This window comes from Eubalaena glacialis, chromosome 15 (genome assembly GCF_028564815.1).
Source record: "Eubalaena glacialis isolate mEubGla1 chromosome 15, mEubGla1.1.hap2.+ XY, whole genome shotgun sequence".
Lineage (NCBI taxonomy): Eukaryota > Metazoa > Chordata > Mammalia > Artiodactyla > Balaenidae > Eubalaena > Eubalaena glacialis.
In genome coordinates, this window is record NC_083730.1 from 3,939,797 (window position 1) to 3,958,124 (window position 18,328).

The 18,328-nt window shown below is 37.9% G+C and overlaps 1 pseudogene; it reads right to left on the reverse strand.

Annotated features, from left to right (window-relative positions):
• The window catches only part of LOC133075889 (frataxin, mitochondrial-like), a 45,988-nt pseudogene that overhangs the window by 25,503 nt on the left and 2,157 nt on the right, over window positions 1–18,328 (reverse strand).

Consider the following 18,328-nt stretch of genomic DNA (forward strand, 5'->3'; position numbering starts at 1 on the left):
ATATGCTAGACGACAGTGAGATCCACTCAATGTCAAGATAAAGACCATTTATTCTAAAGAGATCTAAGGACCATTTTGTTAAAGAATTTGTCAATTTAATTTTAGATAAATATGTATTTTTTAATGATTAAATGCCAAATTGACTTTTTTAAAACCAGTTTATATCCTTACTACATTGATTAATAGGGAAAATAATGCATACACCAGCATTATACAATTCATACCAGCATTTTTACAGCTAAAATAATTCAGTCACTCAGAAATTACTAAGCAAATGCTATTAAACATTTAGCATTATGCTAAATATTAGGGACAAAGACATGATTCAGATGTGATCCTTGTCCTCAAAGAATTTATAGCCTATCTATACATTATAGAAAGGGATCCATTTGGTTTCAGGTACGTTGAACTTGATGTTGATTCAAAAAAAACTTCCTTAGAAAATTTAAGAAATATAATGGTGAATTTATCTTAACAAATTATTAAAGTGTTTTATTTTAGCCAATGGTTTATACAAAACCATTTCAAATACATTTTTACCTGGCCAAGAAAGCAAGGTACCACATGCAAAAGGTGACATCACTAAATTCTTATGTTTATTGAGACTATCTTCTGGGTCATTATGACAATAATGAAGTAACCAGCAATTAAAACCTCCTTACCTATAGCCCAGGTTGGGATTTCAGAAAGAGCATATTACTAGGAATAGCAAACTAGGAATTGTGACACATTTCCTGGAGACTCGTCAAACTCTTATGCAAAAATAATTTGTCACAAAACCAACAACAACGACAGCAACAGAAAGGCTGGGGGAGCAAAGGAAGTTACAGCCCATATAACACTGAAGGAAAATCTTCCGAAAAGGGGGACCCTCTTTTGCCCAGCTAACTCCAACACAGAAGTAGAAGTGAGAACACAGAACAGGTGGTGTGGACGTACATAGGGCTGAAATGTCATTCTTGTCATTAACTGAAAGCATCTCGTGGATTTGTTCACATATTTGTCTTTCTTGCCCCACAAGAGTGTAAACTCCATGAAGACTCCAAGTGTGAAACCATCAACAGGGTAGTGATGGAAACCAATAGTGACATAAAATAAAAGCTGAAATAAAAATCGAGGAGGATCGATAATTTAGACTATATCAAAATGATGGATCAGTCAGCCTCCCCCACAGGTCTATCGCTGTGCAAGATGCTGCTGCCGGCAGGGGTTCCTGGTCCCTGGGCATGAAGGGAGACCTGCCATGTTTGTTCCTGCCTGGATGTGGACCTTGGAGAGTGGGATGTGCAGGTCAGCATCCTAACCTTGGAAGAGCAGGGGCTGGCAGCCCTGGGTCCTCCCTGTGTGCAGCCAGCACCTCTCAGCTCTCTGCCCTTGCAATGGGCTCTCCCCTACCTCACTCTCAGTTAAGGGCTAGGATCCCACATTCCTCCAGATCTCCATCCAAGGAAATTTTGGCATCCCCAGGACCACAGTCCCTGAACGTCTGTCCTTCTGCAGCACAGCCATGCCATGATGCTCTGGACTCAAGAAGTCCTGGGTTGGCATCTGGACCCAACCCACTTAAAGAGCAGCGGGATCTGGTCAAGCTGTCACTTCTTTTGCTTCCGTTTATTTATCAGTAAAATGAGGGTCAGGATGTTTCTTTTTAAAAGGTTGTTAGAATTACATAACATGCAGCACAAAAAGGAACATCTGGCTGGTATGGTACCCTTTTTAAAGTTAATATTCACTATTGTTCTAGCTGTTGTGTATTGTCATTTTAACCAGATTCTACATTTCAACTACATGTAAACCAAATATTCCTTATAAATGATAAAATTCGGCCTCTTTGCCTATTCTGTACCTATCCCGTCTCAGGACAGGACGAGTTTGGAATCCCAAGGCTAGAACTATCAATGCCAGTGGCTCCTTTAGATAGTCTTATTAACTACTTAGAGGTTATTATCGGTTGTAGAAGCTGAATCCTGGGAATGTTCACCAAGATGTCTGTACTACTGCTGTTCGTAACGACAGGAACAGAAGTCAGTGCGGGTTTTGTGAATGTCAACAACCCTTACTTAAACTCTGTCACTGGGCCCTTACAAATGCAGATTCACTTATGATAATTTAGTCCACTGTTAAATAGCTAATAAGGTTTTAACGTCCTCAGACAAAAAGAAAATAACTCACGAAAATGTGAGTTCATTCAAATGGCTAAAACATATTGTCATTAATTTTGATGGGAATGATTTCCAGTGGGCTGAATCCAGGGAAATGGTTGATTAAGTAGGAGAGATAACAGAAGAAACAATATGTCTAAGTTGATGTATTGTGGAAAAGGATGTGGAGGGGAGATGTAGGAAGAAAGAATAGGTTTATGGTTACAAAATCTGAGTTTTCGTCTTAATTCTTTGTTCAAATTCTCTCTGCCCAGGGTTGGGGAGAAAATGGACTCAACTTCCAGTTTCGTTAGAACTCTGAGGGGAGACTGATGTAATAATAATAGCTAGCATTTACTGGGTGCTTATCACTATTCTAAGTACTTTACATACAAAATCACATTTTTTCAACTATCATATATTGGCTTTAATTCCTTTTAATAGAGTTTTTTTTAGAGCAGTTTTAGGTTCACAACAGAATTGATAGGAAGGAACAGAGATGTCTATAGAACCCCCCATCCCCACACATGCACAGCCTGCCCCCATTATCAACACCGCCCACCACAGTGGAACACTCATTACCATCAATGAACCTACACTGACCCATCAAAATCGCCCAAAGTTCATGGTTCACGTTGGGATTCACTATTGGTGTTGTACCTTCTATGGGTTTGGACAAAGGTAAAATGGCACGTATCCATCATTGCAGCATCATACAGGAAGCTTCACTGCCCTGAAAATCCTCTGGGCTCCATCCATTCACCTCTCACTGCCTGCTGACCCCTGGCACCACTGATCTTTTTACTTTCTCTGTAGTTTTGTCTTTTCCAGAATGTCGTGTATTGAAATTATATAATATGTAGCCTCTTCACGTTGGATCTTTTCATCTTCGTACTATGTATTTAAGGTTCCTCCATGTCTTTTCATGGCTTCCTAGCTCATTTCTTTTTAATGTTGCATAATATTCCATTGTCTGGATGGACCACAGTATATTTATTCATTCACCTACTGAAGGACATCTTAGTTGCTTCCAAGTTTTGGCAATTAGGAATGAAACTGCTATAAATATCTCTGTGAAGGTTTTTGTGTGGGCATAAGTTTTCAACTCCTTTAAGTAAACACCAACGAGCATGATTGCTGGGTCGTATGGCAAGAGTATGTTTAGTTTTGTAAGAAACTGCTGAACTGTGTTATAAGGTGGCTGTAACATTCTGTATTCTTTCCAGCAAGGAATGAGAGTTCCAGGTGTCTACAGCCTTCCCAGTATTTGGTGGTGTTAGTATCTTGGATTTTGGCCATTTTAGGAGATGTGTAGTGGCATCTTATTGTTGTTTTAATTTGCAATTCCCTAATGACATATGATGTAGAACATCTTTTCATATGCTTGTTGGCCATCTGTATATCTTTGGTGAGGTGACGGTTTAGATCTTTTGCCCATTTTTAATTGAGGTGTTCATCTTCATATTGTAGAGTTTTAAGAGTTCTTGGTATATTTTGAATAACAGTAACTTAGATTATCATTTACAAACTTTTTCTCCAAGTTTTTAATTTCAGTGAACCCCAGTTTATCAATTCTTTCTTTCACAGATTATGCCTTTGGTACTGTATCTAAAAAATCATTACCACACCCAAGCTCATCTAGGTTTTCTCCTGTGTTATCTTTTAGGAGTTTGATAGCTTTTCATTGTACATTTAAGTCTATGATCAATTTTGAGTTAATTTTTCTGAAGGATGCAAGGTCTGGGTCTAGATTTATTGTTTTGCATGTTGATATCCAATTGTTCTAGCACCATGTGTTGAAACAACTATCCTGTATTCATTGTGTTATCTTTGTTGCTTTGTCAAATATCAGTTGACTATATTTATGTGGGTATATTTCTGGGCTCGCTATTCTATTCCATTGATCTATTGTCTATTCTTTCACCAGTACCACACTGTCTTGATTACTGTAGCTTTGTCGTAAATATTAAAGTCAGGTAGCATCGGTCTTACAGCTTTGTTCTTCTCCTTCAATACTGAGTTGGTTATTCTGTGTCTTTTGCCTCTCCATACAAACTTTAGAATCAGTTTGTCAATATCCACAAAATAACTTGCTGGGATTTTGATTGTGATGGCATTGAATCTATAGATCAATTTGGGAAGAACTGACAACTTGACAATATTGAATTTTCCTATCCATGAACATAGACTATTTCTCCATTTATTTTGTTCTCTTTTACTTTTTTCACCAGAGTTTTGTAGTTTTCCTCATGTAGATCTTGTACATATTGGATTAGATTTGCACCTAAATATCATTTTGGGGGTTGCTAATGTAAATGACATTGTGTTTTAAATTTCAAATTTCACTTGTTCATTGCTGGAAATAGGAAAGCAACTGACTTTTGTATATTAACATCGTACTATGCAACCATGCTATAATCATTTATTAGTTCCTGGAGTTTTCTTGTTGATTCCTTCAAATTTACTATGTAGATGATCATGTCATCTATAAACAAAGATAGTTTTATTTCTCACATATATATATTGCTTTAGCTAGGACTTCCAGTACAATGTTGAGCCTTATCCCTGGTCTTAGCAGGAAAGCTTCTAGTTAATTATTAAATATGAAGTTAGCTGCAAGTTTTTTGTGGATGTTCTTTACCAAGTTAAGGAAGTTCCCTTGTATTTCTAGTTTGCAGAGTTTTTGTAGCATGAATGAGTGTTAGACTTTGTCAAATTGTTTTCTGTACCTATTGATATGATCATGCAATTTTTCTTCTTTAGCCTATTGATGAGATTGATTACATTAATTGATTTTTAAATGTTGAATAATTAAATCCTAAAATAATCCCACTTGGTCATTGTGTATAAATCTTTTTATACATTGTTGCATCCAATTTGCTAATAACTTTTACGGGGTGTTTGCATCTATGTTCATGAGAGATACTGGTCTGTTGTTTTCTTGTAATGTCTTTGTCTGGTTTTGGTATTAGGGTAATGTTGGCCTCAATTGGTCTTATCAAATGAGTTAGGAAGTATTTCCTCTGCTTGCATCTTCTGAAAGAGACTGCAGAGAATTGGTAGAAATTACCAGTGAACCCATCTAGGCTTGGCAATTTTTCTTTTGGAAGGTTATTAATTATTGAATTAATGTCTTTAATAGATATAGGCCTATTCAGATAGTCTATTTCTCCTTCTGTGAGTTTTGGCAGAATTTGTCTCTCAAGGAATTGGTCCGTTTCATCTAGGTTATCAACTTGTAAGCTAGAGTTGTTCTTAGTATTCTTTGTCTTTCTAATGCCTATGGGATATGAAGTGATGTATCTTCTTTCATTTCTGTTATTAGTAATTTTTGTCCTCTCTCTTTTTTTCTTAGTAAGCCTAGCTAAAGGTTTATCAATTTCATTGATCTTTTCAAAAAACCAGGTTTGAGGTTTTCATTAAAATTTCCTCTATTGATTTCCTCTTTTCAATTTCATTGTATCCAGACCATACTAAAAAACAAAAACAAAAATAAACAAACAAAAAACCCTTACAACATAATAATAACAATAATAACCCAACTATAAAATGAGCAAAGGATTTGAACAGACATTTCTCCAAAGAAGATACACAAACGGTGGAAAAGGCACATGAAAAACATATTCACTGTCATTACTTATTAGGGAAACACAAGTCAAAACCACAATAAGAGACCATTACACATCCATTAGAATGGTTAAAATCAAAACAACAGCCAATAACAATTGTTGGCAAGGATGTGGAGAAATTGAAACGCACTTTGCTGAAGGGAATGTAAAATGGTATATTCACACTGGAAAACAGTTTGGCAGTACCTCAAAATGTGAAATATAAAGATACCATGTGTCCCAGAAATTCTAACCCTAGTAACTACCTGTAAAATGAGAATGTGTGTCCATACAAATACTCATATACGAATGTTTATAACAGCTGTTATTCATCCTAGCCAAATGATGGAAGCAACCCAAATGTCCATCAACTGTTAAAGGCATAAACAAACTGCGGTATGCCCATGTAATGGCAATACAAAAAAAAAGGAATGGAGTACCTATACATACTACCACAAGAATAAACCTCAAACTTTATGCTATGAAAGAAGCCAGTCACAAAAGATCAAATATTATATGACTCCGTTTATATGAAATATCCAGAATAGGCAAATCCATAGAGACAGAAGTAGATCAGTGTCTGTCTGGGGCTGGGTCAGGGTTTGAGGGGATTGGAAGGTAACAGGGAGTGACCCCTAATGGATACAGGGTTTCCTCTGGAGATGATGAAAAATGTTCTAAAAATTAGGTTGTAGTGGGCTTCCCTGATGGCTCAGTGGTTAAGAATCCGCTTGCCAATGCAGGGGACACTGGTTCGAGCTCTGGTCCGGGAAGATCCCACATGCCACGGAGCAACTACGCCCGTGTGCCACAACTACTGAGCCTGCGCTCTAGAGCCCGTGAGCCACAACTACTGAGCCCACGAGCCACAACTACTGAAGCCTGCACGCCTAGAGCCCTTGCTCGGCAACAAGAGACGCCACCGCAATGAGAAGTCCGCGCACTGCAATGAAGAGTAGCCCCCGCTCGCCGCAACTAGAGAAAGCCAGCACGTGGCCACGAAGACCCAACGCAGCCAAAAATAAATTAATTAATTAATTAATTTTTTAAAATTAGGTTGTGGTGATTGCTACAGAACCCTGTAAATAAGCTAAACACACTGAACTGTACATTTTAAATGGGAGAATTTTATTGTACGTAAATTATATCTCAGTGAAGCAGTTTTAAAAAAAACCCATTCAGATACAAAACAGGATTGTCTAAAAAATGGCCCTCAGTCCCACAGATGTGGTGTTTTTATCAAGCCTACTGCATAATATGCTTCTCCAGCTGCTGAGTTTAGTTTCTCTACTTGGGGGTTCTTCCAATAAAACATTTCTCTGCAGCCTCTACAGCTTTATGTAGATTCTATACAATATTCCCAAATAATAAAGAGTATTTATATCTGTATATTTGAAGGAGATGGATATACAGCTTCCTCATAACACTACAAATATACAATGTTAAATGTTTTTACGGACAGTCTAATGAAACAATAGGATTTCAACAGTTAACTCATCTGTTTCTTCCCTTCAGGACAATAACTTTAGTTTTAGAAACATCCTCTCCGGTATTTTTCCCCCTAAAATATGCATTCGAAAGGGCTTGTGAGTTGTATGTTAAATAAATCTTTTTCACAATGTTGAAAGTTTAAGTGATTTTAATAAAAGTAGAATCCAACATTTTACAACTTGAACAAGCTTTCAAACGCCGCATTACTAAACTCCGCTCTTCCCATGATGGAATCTTCTGACAGTTCAGCATGAGACAGGCTCGCCTCCCAGGTAACCCAGAGGAATCGTGTGACCTGCCCCTGTAACGTGGGAAGGCCAGAAAGCTTAATTAATTTTCAGAAAACAAAGTGATTTGCATGGTCTAATTAGCACACATCTCTTAAACAAATCCAAAACAAAGTCAGGTGAGAGAGTTTTATACAAACAATCAGTAAAACCTAATCACTCCCCACATCCAGATACCACCATTATTACAGTTGTTCAACCTTTTTTAACTCTCCATTGCTTGGAATAATAATAACCTGTTGGAACTTGGAAATGAAAATCTTTCTACCTGACAAATGCTGATGTTTTTAAGTATTTCAAAAGCCAGTGTCAAACAAGCCATTTCTTCTTGGTCTGCGTGTGAGCTTTCGCGAAGTTACCTGGAGCCAAGGCCCTGGGATGGGCCCCTCCTCCTTAATTCCCCGATGCCAATCAGTAGGGGGAGCTCTCCTATTACTTAAGTGGCCACAAACAAACCACGCAAGCATTTTTATGGGCTCCTCTGGGGACAATGGCAAGGGATTTTTTTAAAGGGATGTTATAATCTGAAGAACATTAATGCAATGATTTGGTCAAAGTTGGAGAGGCGCCTCATTCAGAGTCGAGAACATATTTTTTCTAAAACAGCCTTGCAAATTAATGAGGGTATACAAGTTGTGGGCCTGTAGAAAATGATCCCATTCCAAGAAGGAATCATGCACCTATCACTTAAAGCAGAATAAAACTTAATTGCATCTGAATCTTAATGGTCATAATGAGCTTTGTCATCTCCTTGATATGAAGGGAGGTTTAGAAAAGTTAGAAAGAAGAAAAATTCAGACTAAGGAAATTGTAGACTTTGAGAAAGGTGGCTTTATACTATAAATTATAATGCAGGATGTACAAAATGAAAAGAGCTTCAAAAAGTATTAGACTTGAAAAACTTGAGATTCTGTAGTTAAGTTAAATAAAAAGGTAAGGAAATGAATGGTATATCTGGTAAGCTTTTCATGTAATCTACTAAAATAATACTTTCACAATTAGATGGAGATTTGCATAATTGTTAATTGGAACTTTTGAGTTAAAGTAACAATGCTTTTATAGATGCTATAACATATATCATGATACAGTAAATTACAGACTACAAAATGCACAGTGTCATTACTAAAAGACAACAGCGGCAAGAATTTTATGTTTCAATGTGCATAAATCCTCCAGCGTCATATTGCTAAGTGTGGCAGAAACCGTGGATCACCCCAAGTACTTGTTTGCCCCTGCTCTCTCTTATTAATAGAATGACCAATTTTTAGTTATACATATGGCTTTGCAGAGGAAAAACTACAGTCCCCAGACTTCCTTGCAGCTAGTGGAAGCTAGATGGCCATGTACTGGCCAATGGGATATGAATGGAAGTGAAGTGATTGTACGGAAGGGATGTGAATGGTAGTAGAACACATCAGAGAAGAGAACACCCTCAGACCCCTGCTCTCCCTGCACTCCCGGGCCATGTGCAGAGAACAACATCCCAGAGAGGGAAGCAGTGAGATAGGAGAAGCTTGACCTCCTTATACCTTTGCCAACCAGAACGAGCTTAGACCTTTATGGGAAAGAGGAACACGTCTCTAAGTTGTTTAGGCCACCGTTATTTTGTGTTTCTGTCTCCACAGTTTAATCCATAGCCTAAACAACCTAGAACCTATTCCTCTCCATTGTGAAATTATCTAAAAGTTTAGCAAGTGAGCCCAACATTGGATTGGTCTGGTACCCAAAATTTGTAAAGAAACTTATTGACTGGTGATTTGGAAGATGGATAGATAGATGATAAGATCGATAGATAGACAGATAGATAGATGATAGATGGATAGATAGATAGATAGATAGATAGACAGGTAGATAGATTGATTGATAAATAGATTGATAGATAGACAAAAGAAAGAGAGGTGGTATATATACTTCCCCTATGAGTAGGAGGTAGCAGGGCAGGAGAAAGGAGATGGAGGAGGAACCAAAAGAGGCTGAAGAGGAGAAGGAGGAAAGAGGAAAGACCTATGTCGGTGTGGCCAGGACAGTCTCAGTACATCTGCTTCATGACAGGTAGTTAAAAGTGCCTTTCTTCATTCTCAAAGAGCTCTGATTTGGACAATATATTATGCAGTCACTCTATCCCTCTGAGTCCTTGTAATGAGCCCCGACTATCTGAGATAGCTGTGTTTGACTGAGCCTTGACCCCTGAAAGGGCTAGTCCAGTGTAGAATGAGAACAGGGTCCTGGTATAAGAAGTGTCAATCCAGACAACAAAATGACAAGAATACAAAAGGCAAAGAGTCTAAGAAAAAGAATGTTGCAAGCAAAATGATAACAAGTATTTGACTTTATCAAATCAAAATTAGAAGAAAAAATCTTGGTAGAAATGCTTTTGATAAGCTTGAAGGAGAATAAAAATAGTAGAGGAGGGGGCAGCTAGAGAAGACAGGATTCCCTGATCCAGGGAAGACAGGCAGGGGCACCTTTGCAGGTAGGGGCAGCAGGAATCTAGGAACAATCTTTTGCATCAATGCTTGACTTCTGTAGTATCAGTGGTTTACATAACTGGTAATAAATACAGTGTGAAAGATGTTCTAAAATCCTGTATCATCCCTACCCATGACCCTGTAGTAACATATCCCAATTCCTTCCCCCTGACATGGAGTAGTGTAGGAACATTGGAAGAACATGAAGTGAATAAGAAGTAGCCTTTTAGAGACGTCCTATCAATGGCATTTTTGTTTTCTTAAAGAAAAGAGACATCCTCAGGCTAACCGTACGTCTCTTTATTTCTAATAAAGTCACAGAATGGCAGGGCTCCCAGTCAAAATTAACATTTTCTCTGTGGATCCATGATTAGCCTGTTTCATCAGACCCAAAAGATGCTGAGGTTGACCAACACTGGCTCATCTTGCTTTAGCGAGTATGTCCTCCAAACAAGATGAACCGTGGATGCACACAGCCAGCTACTTTTCTGTACTCGTGATTCCGGGGGACCAAGAGGGAGAAAAGGTAAGTGAGAAGTGCTCCAAATACAAACATCATGTACTCATGCACACATCCTGTCAAAATTTTAAGAGATATAGCAAATCATTGACTGAGGTATCCTTCAGCTTGGGGTACCAGGATTACTTTAGAGTTTTAAATCAGTACTTTAGCTAGCTATGATATTTCCTCAAACTCAGGAATATCAGTGTGTTTGTATATTTGTGTATTACCTTCACAGATTTGTTGGAGAATATAAAATTAATCAATTCTAAAGGAATCATTCATGGAAAACAAAATTAATTTTTGTGGGTAGCAGTGGTTTGTTTTCTGTTTTTTTTTTTTTTCTGTCTTTGGTTTTTTGGGTTTGTGACATTTGCTTGTGTAATCTATATTTGGAAGCACCATGAAGGTGGACAAAGTAGGGGCAGAGGTAGGGAGAGGGAAGATGTCTATTTCTGACTTATTTGTCCAAACAAGTATGTTCAAGGGCATTTAGAGATGAGACCAAGGGGACACACAAAACTTGTTTCCTGAACATGAGAAACATTTTTCCCCACATAGTTGGGCTCAGAGGATGAATTCAGCTCACCACACCATGGTTGAGTGTGAATACACGACTATTGTCTTCATTATGGTTTAAAGCAACAACCAGAAAGGGCAGTGTATTTTCTGGCCAAGGCAGGAATGTGTCAGAAGCACATAGCTCATGACGTCAGGAAAAAATAAACTGACAATAATTGGAAGCCATCAGGACAGAGATCACAGTACTGGGGCAGGTTCAATGTTAAGGGGTGTTAATTTTTCCTATTGGCAAAGGGCTCAAAGTCTTAAGAACTGCATTCCCAGTAGGAAATGCGGATTCAGTGAACATTTGCACGTGTCTCCCCGGCCTGGTGTTCTAACATGGCAAGGCTTCCAAAACCACCCACTCTGCTCTGTAAACAGATGTCTCCTGGCTGAAAGCGTCACTAACTTTGAAGGTTTGAAAGCCATATAAATTCAGAGAAACAAATTATGACCAATAAAAGTTGAACTGGATCTGTAAGACTGTGTTACAAAGCTGGCTGACTCTCACTGGTTGGAAGATAATTTTAGGACAGTGACTGAGCAAGATTCTTAAAGTGAAAGAAGCTGAGTCATTGAATCAAAACATCAGTGGCTCGGTTTGTGGCAGCGTGGGTATTTGCAAAATCAGACCAAATCTTTATCATCATGATAAAGTAGGCTAACCGAAGGATAACACAGCTGGTCACCAATTTGATCAGTTTCATAGTTTTAAAGAAAGTAATCATCAAGGAATTTAGGAAGTAATAAACACAGAGGTACATGGTAGGAAGACAAATGAGTAGGCTTGATTTTTCATTATCATGGACACATGGAAGCGGACATCATCATAGGTATAAGTTGCTTATAACATGTTCACATAGTTATATTTTACTTGAAGGCATTAGAACTCCATCATAGGTTGTAAACAGAAGAGTGATGTGCCCGGATGACCCCATTCATAGGTTCTTTAAGCCTTTGACAATTGTTTCCTGATCTGATAGTCAAGTCAAGCTTCAGAGGAGGTTAAATGTAACAACATTTAAGCGTTAGCATAGCTGAGCCTGACACAGGGAGTACTCCACGAACCTATGGGGCCCCTGTTGTTCTTACGTGTCCTTTACGAAGGCTCGGTGGGCTATGGAATTAGGAGCATCTGTATTAATAATTTTATTCATCAAACATAATGCAAATTATTACTAATATTAAAATATAAGTAAATCTCACCTGATTCATTCATTTTTCTTCTTTTTCCATTTTACTATGGGCATTTGTCAACAATTAATCGCATAATGGGTTTTTAAAATGTGTTAAAATAACCACCTAAATGTTTGTCTTACTCTTTTTTGATCCAGCTCTCGGTCCTCAGATGAGCTTACTTATAGGGCGACAGGGCTCCCAGACCACTCTCACTACAGAAGAGTTTCTCAGAGGCACTTTGGGAACATTCTTTTTTGATGTGAAGGTGGATGTAGCACTGGCTGAGTGCTCATGAGTGAATGTGTTTTGGTGGCTTTGTTTGTTTTTACAAACTATAAACAAAGCAACAATCTCAGAACTACCTATCCAACTGGATGCTCTGTGTTTATGGTCCACGGGAGAGGAAAAGAAGGGTCACTAGTCCCCATGGCTGGACCAGTCCCGCTGTGCACCTGTCATTCATCTTCTTTATTATATTTTCCTTCAAATTTCTCAGAAGACCTTTTTTCATTAAAGTCGAGACCAGGAAAAGTCGAAATATTAATGTTTTTCATTTAGCCAAAATATATCTAATTTGCTTAGAGAGTTTTAACAGTTTAGTCTTTTGTACCTATTAAAGTTAAATAAATTTTCTTCAGAATTTCCCAAAAATGATGCTTTGGGATAAGATGAAAAATACAGAAATATTTATCCAAAAAAATCTCTTTAGTTTTTTCTTTTCTTATGATTTTAGAAAATTATGAGAAAAATAAAGGTTCATAATCCCACACTGTCAGAAACATCTACCAAACTCAATGGGAAGAACAATATTATCCACCTTCAATATTAAATTCTACAGGTGTGTTGAATATTTCCCTGTTAGGCAAATAGGACCCTCAGTCTTCTAGAGAATTCTAGACCTGTCAGATATGGTTACAATGAAAAACATTTTTTTTTCTGGGAGGTGGAAATATGCTAATGCCAAATCAATTGCATTTTTTTCAATTACATCCAAGCAGGAAAGAAAGTGCCCATCTGAAATTCAGACCCACTTTTACCACATCGCATTCTTAATTATCTAGACAAATATGGCAACTTCTAGTTCACATTTGCTGAGGAGATCTAGCCCCAGACTAACTTTCAAAAGCAGCTACCTTTCACAAGGACGTGGCAGCTGTTGGACACCTCGCAGGCACATTCTACTATAATTAGAGCCAAGAAACACTGGAGAACCATAACCAATTGAATCTGTAAAGAGGATGTTAGTCCGCCAGAACAGCCTCACTCAAAATAGAATAGAGAAAACAAAAATTGTTCAGTAAACTTTAAGATTTTATTTTTGAAAAATGCTTATGAAAACAATGACCTCTACTAGAGATTTTTTTTAATGTCCATTAACTTTGAACGATGTCTTCTAATGATTTTATCAAGTTTACAGGTATATTAAGTCATTTGTATTGTTTGAAATTACTAGGCATCTCAGTTCCCTTTAGGGGGAGATACAAAAGCAACTTGTAAAAGATCATGTCCAAATCAGCTCTGAGTTCCAAGTACACCCTGTGGGAAGGGGCTGGGTCCAGTATGTTTATAAGTGGGTCCCAGGTACACCTTGTCAGAGCCTGAGCAAGGCCCATACACCTGTGGGGTGTCCTGAGACCATGTCAAAGGAGACATGCCCTAGAGAGGAAGAAACACCAACCAGAATCTGGAAACAGAGTCAGAATTTGGGGAGACAGGAAGAGAATTGTCTGTTAAATTTAGGAATGTGTGGTCCAAAGTGGTCAAAGAGACAGTGAAGGATGCTTGTGGCATCCTCGTGTTGAATCAAGGTCAAATGGGCACCTTAGGCAGGGAGAGAAGGAGCCCAGGGCCTCGAAACTCAAAATAACACCTACCAATCTTATCACACTTTCCATTTCACTCTTCCCATCACACGCTCATATACTGTTCCACAGACACTCGGGTTTGGGGCTTGTCTTATTGAGAGGTGGACCATATCTTACACCACCCTTTTTATATTTCCCAGTTCAACTCTGTACCACACAAGTGAATACTTTGTCTTAAAGGCACACATTTGGGTCAGAAGAGTCTACAGCCATGCTCGATAAACCCAGAAGGAGAATATGAGCAGATAAGTGCTCAACCAGCTCTCAGGAGACCCAGCTTGTGAAGATGGAGAACTGGTGACTGAGTGGGTCATTTGACCTCTGTGGGCCCCAGTGTCATGAACCATAAAGACCTCGAATTAATACTCCAATGTCTCTCTGACTTTTAAAAGGGTAACAGTCATTCGTTTTTCCTGTTGTATTTAATGACAGGAATCACAGAACCAGTGGCTTCCCACCACACCCACCTCTGAATCAACCTTTGATCCCCTTGCTCGATGGGCATTTTCTTTATCGGACACAATCTCACTGATGTTGCATATCAGGGAGCAGTTCCGCCAAATCCAGGAAAAGAGCCTTCTCTACTGAAAGAAGTGGGATTGCTCCCAACCGCTGTTCTCATTCTATAGAGGTGCAAATGTTTGGAAAAGAGACAGAGAAAGAAAAACTCACAAATGAATTGAAAAAAAAAAAAGGGTTTGGTAACATATCAGGCAGCTGTATAGACCTTCCCTTAGGACATTTCATCTGCTTCCTGGGGGTCCATTACAGGTTGTTTTCTGGCTGTGGCCTGCGTAATTCAGGACACCTTAGCTGAGTCACTATTTCTCCTTAGCAGTAGGGCCCATACCTGCCAAGCTTTGCCAAGGAGGCCCATCTCTATGGAATGCTCCCACCTTATGCTTTATGACATGGAAAATGCTTAGAGGCAAATGGGAGTTTTATGAATATAATGTTAATAAAAATTGATTTTTGAAAATGAAGCTGCCTCTTTATACTACCTGCAGGGTAAATAAACAAGCCACTTGAGTGATAAATGCCTGGTTTTCCTAGTCATAATTGGCCAAATATTCTTTTACTTAAACAAGCTCCTGTTTAACTATGGACACAATATAGTAAAGAGATCAATTAGCAGGTTCTAGATAAGACCTGGGAACTCACAGTTAAGAGGACTAGACCAAAATGCTCTCCACCACATCTATAAGTTGTTGGGTGCCCCCCAGTCTTTTTGCCCTGCTTCCCACACCCTGAAGAAGGGCTGGGATCCAAACAGTTATTTCACGATGGATGGCGTTCCTTCTTCATGACCTAACATGCTCCCATGATTTAAGCCATGGTTTTGGATGTTGTTGATGATTTATTGTATGAAAAATGTAAATGATCTGGATGGCAGATGTTTTATATTTTCTGACCATTCATTTTCAGTGGGAATGTAATTAAAATTTATGAAGTGTATCTGCTGAATTGCAATGGCAATTGATGATCTCCTCCAGGGCTGTCTGTGTAGAGATGATGAGTAATTGTGGACAGTGAGGTGTGATGACAAGGGCAGGATGTGACGTTTCTGCCATGGTGAGGCCACCTGGGCGAAGGACGGAGTTCCTTTGTCTTGTACCATGACCGCCAGCCCCACCCAACCCACGTCGTAGAGAGAGGCAAGGACAGTGTCTGTCCTTTCCTTTGCAGAGTCTGAAAGTCTATGCCAAGCTCCTGAGTTCTCTCATTTTCCCTAAGCACTTTCTTCTGAAAGCCATGGTATAGGTCCTTGCTGGGGATGCAGGGCTGTAATGTCTCCTCAGAGACAGCCCACAGAAGGAACCTTGGGAAATTCCAAATGCCTTCAACGAGCTGTATTGTTTGCCCTTGCATAAGATTTTTCCAGGTGTCAAAGTTACTGTGAGGGAATGGCATAAAAAAAGGAACTAAAAGCCTGTGTATAGCCTCCGCTACACCTGCTATATGGTAACGCAATCATCAGTGTACACGTCCATCTGCCTACTGAACCGTGAGCATGAGGGCAAGCACCTCGCCTTCGATTCTCAGTATTTCCAAAATCTAGCCCACATCCTAGAACAGCACCTGCCACGTGCATTGTTCCTGCAATTGGCTGACCGGTGTTGAGGAAGCTACATCTGGGGCGAGAAGAAGAGAATTCTGCATTACGAGATTATCAGTTTGGTTTTCATTAGCCTGTTACCTCTTGTGGGACCTTTTCTTTCATTAAAATTCTAAACTTTTACTACTGATAACTTGACTATCACGCAGAATCTCTAGATCATTCCTTTGACTGTTCACACTCTCAATCCAAGTAAGCTATGTAAGTGGATGATCTAAATTCCGGAAGTAAACAAGGTTCCTAAGCTCTGTTACTAACAGTTCAGATACTCTGTGCCAAGACAGAAACTTTCATTTTGCTTCTGCTTCTTTTGCACCCAAATTTTCACGTGAAATTGCTCAAGTCAGTTTGTGTGTGGTTCCCAGGGAGTGTCATCTAAAGATGCTAATCCCAGTGGTCTGCAGTCCAAATACAGGTCGATCCCCATTACAACCAACTGGAGTGTCTGTGAGCAATGCTACTTTTATCACCTCACCCTCTTCCATTGTACTCCCATGTTTATTTCTCTTCTCCCTTCTCGCAAGACTTTATATCACCAGCGCACACACACACTGTTTTATCATGTACTTTCCAAACCATTCATTACATCCCATACAATTATTAGGATTAGTATTAGGTTACTTTGGTAGCTAGTATGTCTCACTAAGACAGAAAAAAAGGAAAAATACCAAAATAGTGTATTTCTATTTCTTCAGACCCCGATTCTAGAGATAAGCAATCTGGCAATTTCCATTTTAACCTTTAATTACTTCATGTCCTTTGACCCTATATCCTCTTCAAGAAAGCTATCCTAACAACCTATAATCAGTACAATACTTTCAAGGATGTTCATTGCCATGTATGAAATGTCAAAAGATGGGAAAATGATTAAGTAAATTATGGTAGAGCCATATAACGGAATATCAGCTGAACGTAACAAAATCATGTTTTCATTCTTTGATCCTAAAATTCTACTTCTATGTATTATTTCAGAAATGAATTATTAGGGGGTCTCCATGAATATTTAGCCACAAGTTATGTTTGTAGCTTCATTAAAAATCATAGAAGACTAATGACAATCTAACTGTCTGATAATAGATCATTTGTTAGGTTACTTAACAGTAGAGCACCATGCAGCTAATAAAAATGATCACATGGAATATTATTCACTATAGTTATATAATACTATTTATTGTAAAAGTAAATCATTATGTAAACTATGTATATAGTGTATATGTGTATATATTTATATGCATTATATATAATCACATAAACTTACATAAATATATATTTATATATAATTATAATATATAAGCTAAATAATCTTGTATAAGATATATATAATTTATATAAATATATAATGATATTTATATACATATACTTACACAGCATATCTAATACTATTTTTATTCAAAGTGTATAAAAATAGAAACAAAAAAACTGAGTAGATAACAGTAGTCATTTCTAAGTGAAGGAAGTTTTACTGATTTTTATTTCCTTATCTTTATTTTCTGTATTTTTGGTTTTCTTATAAAGAATCTATAAGCTTGTGTAATAAAGAAAAATAAAAGTAATAAAACCCCTATTTGAAAACTATAATATTAAGAGACAAAATCAGAATACAACTTTCTGTTTAAAGTGTTGTCCAAATTTTGTTTTTAAGCATTTGGAGTATAATATGTATACTTCAAAATAATATGGATATGTATACAATTGTTCCTAAGTTCTGGTATTTGGGGTGATTTTTCTTTTACTCTTCACAACTCTATATTTTCCAAATTTCCTCCTGAAAGCATATATTTTATAATCAGAGAAAACAATAAATAATAATTATAGGATATGGAGAGAATTTGAGGCCTTTTAAAAAATTTTAGTTAAAAGACTAAAAAAGAAAGTGAAATATTGAGTGAATTTGGGGAAATCTGAAGAAACTCGAACACCTCTCATTTCTTTTCTTTAAATTTGATTTTTCAGCTGCGTCTCTACTGCCATAATGTTTACCAGACTCAGTGCTCAGATTTTCATTGACAACCCTAGGCATTCTGAAGCTCGGTTCCTGTAGAACTGTCATAATAAAAAGACATTAACATTTTAGTATTTGGGCAAAATGTTTAACACTCAAACATTT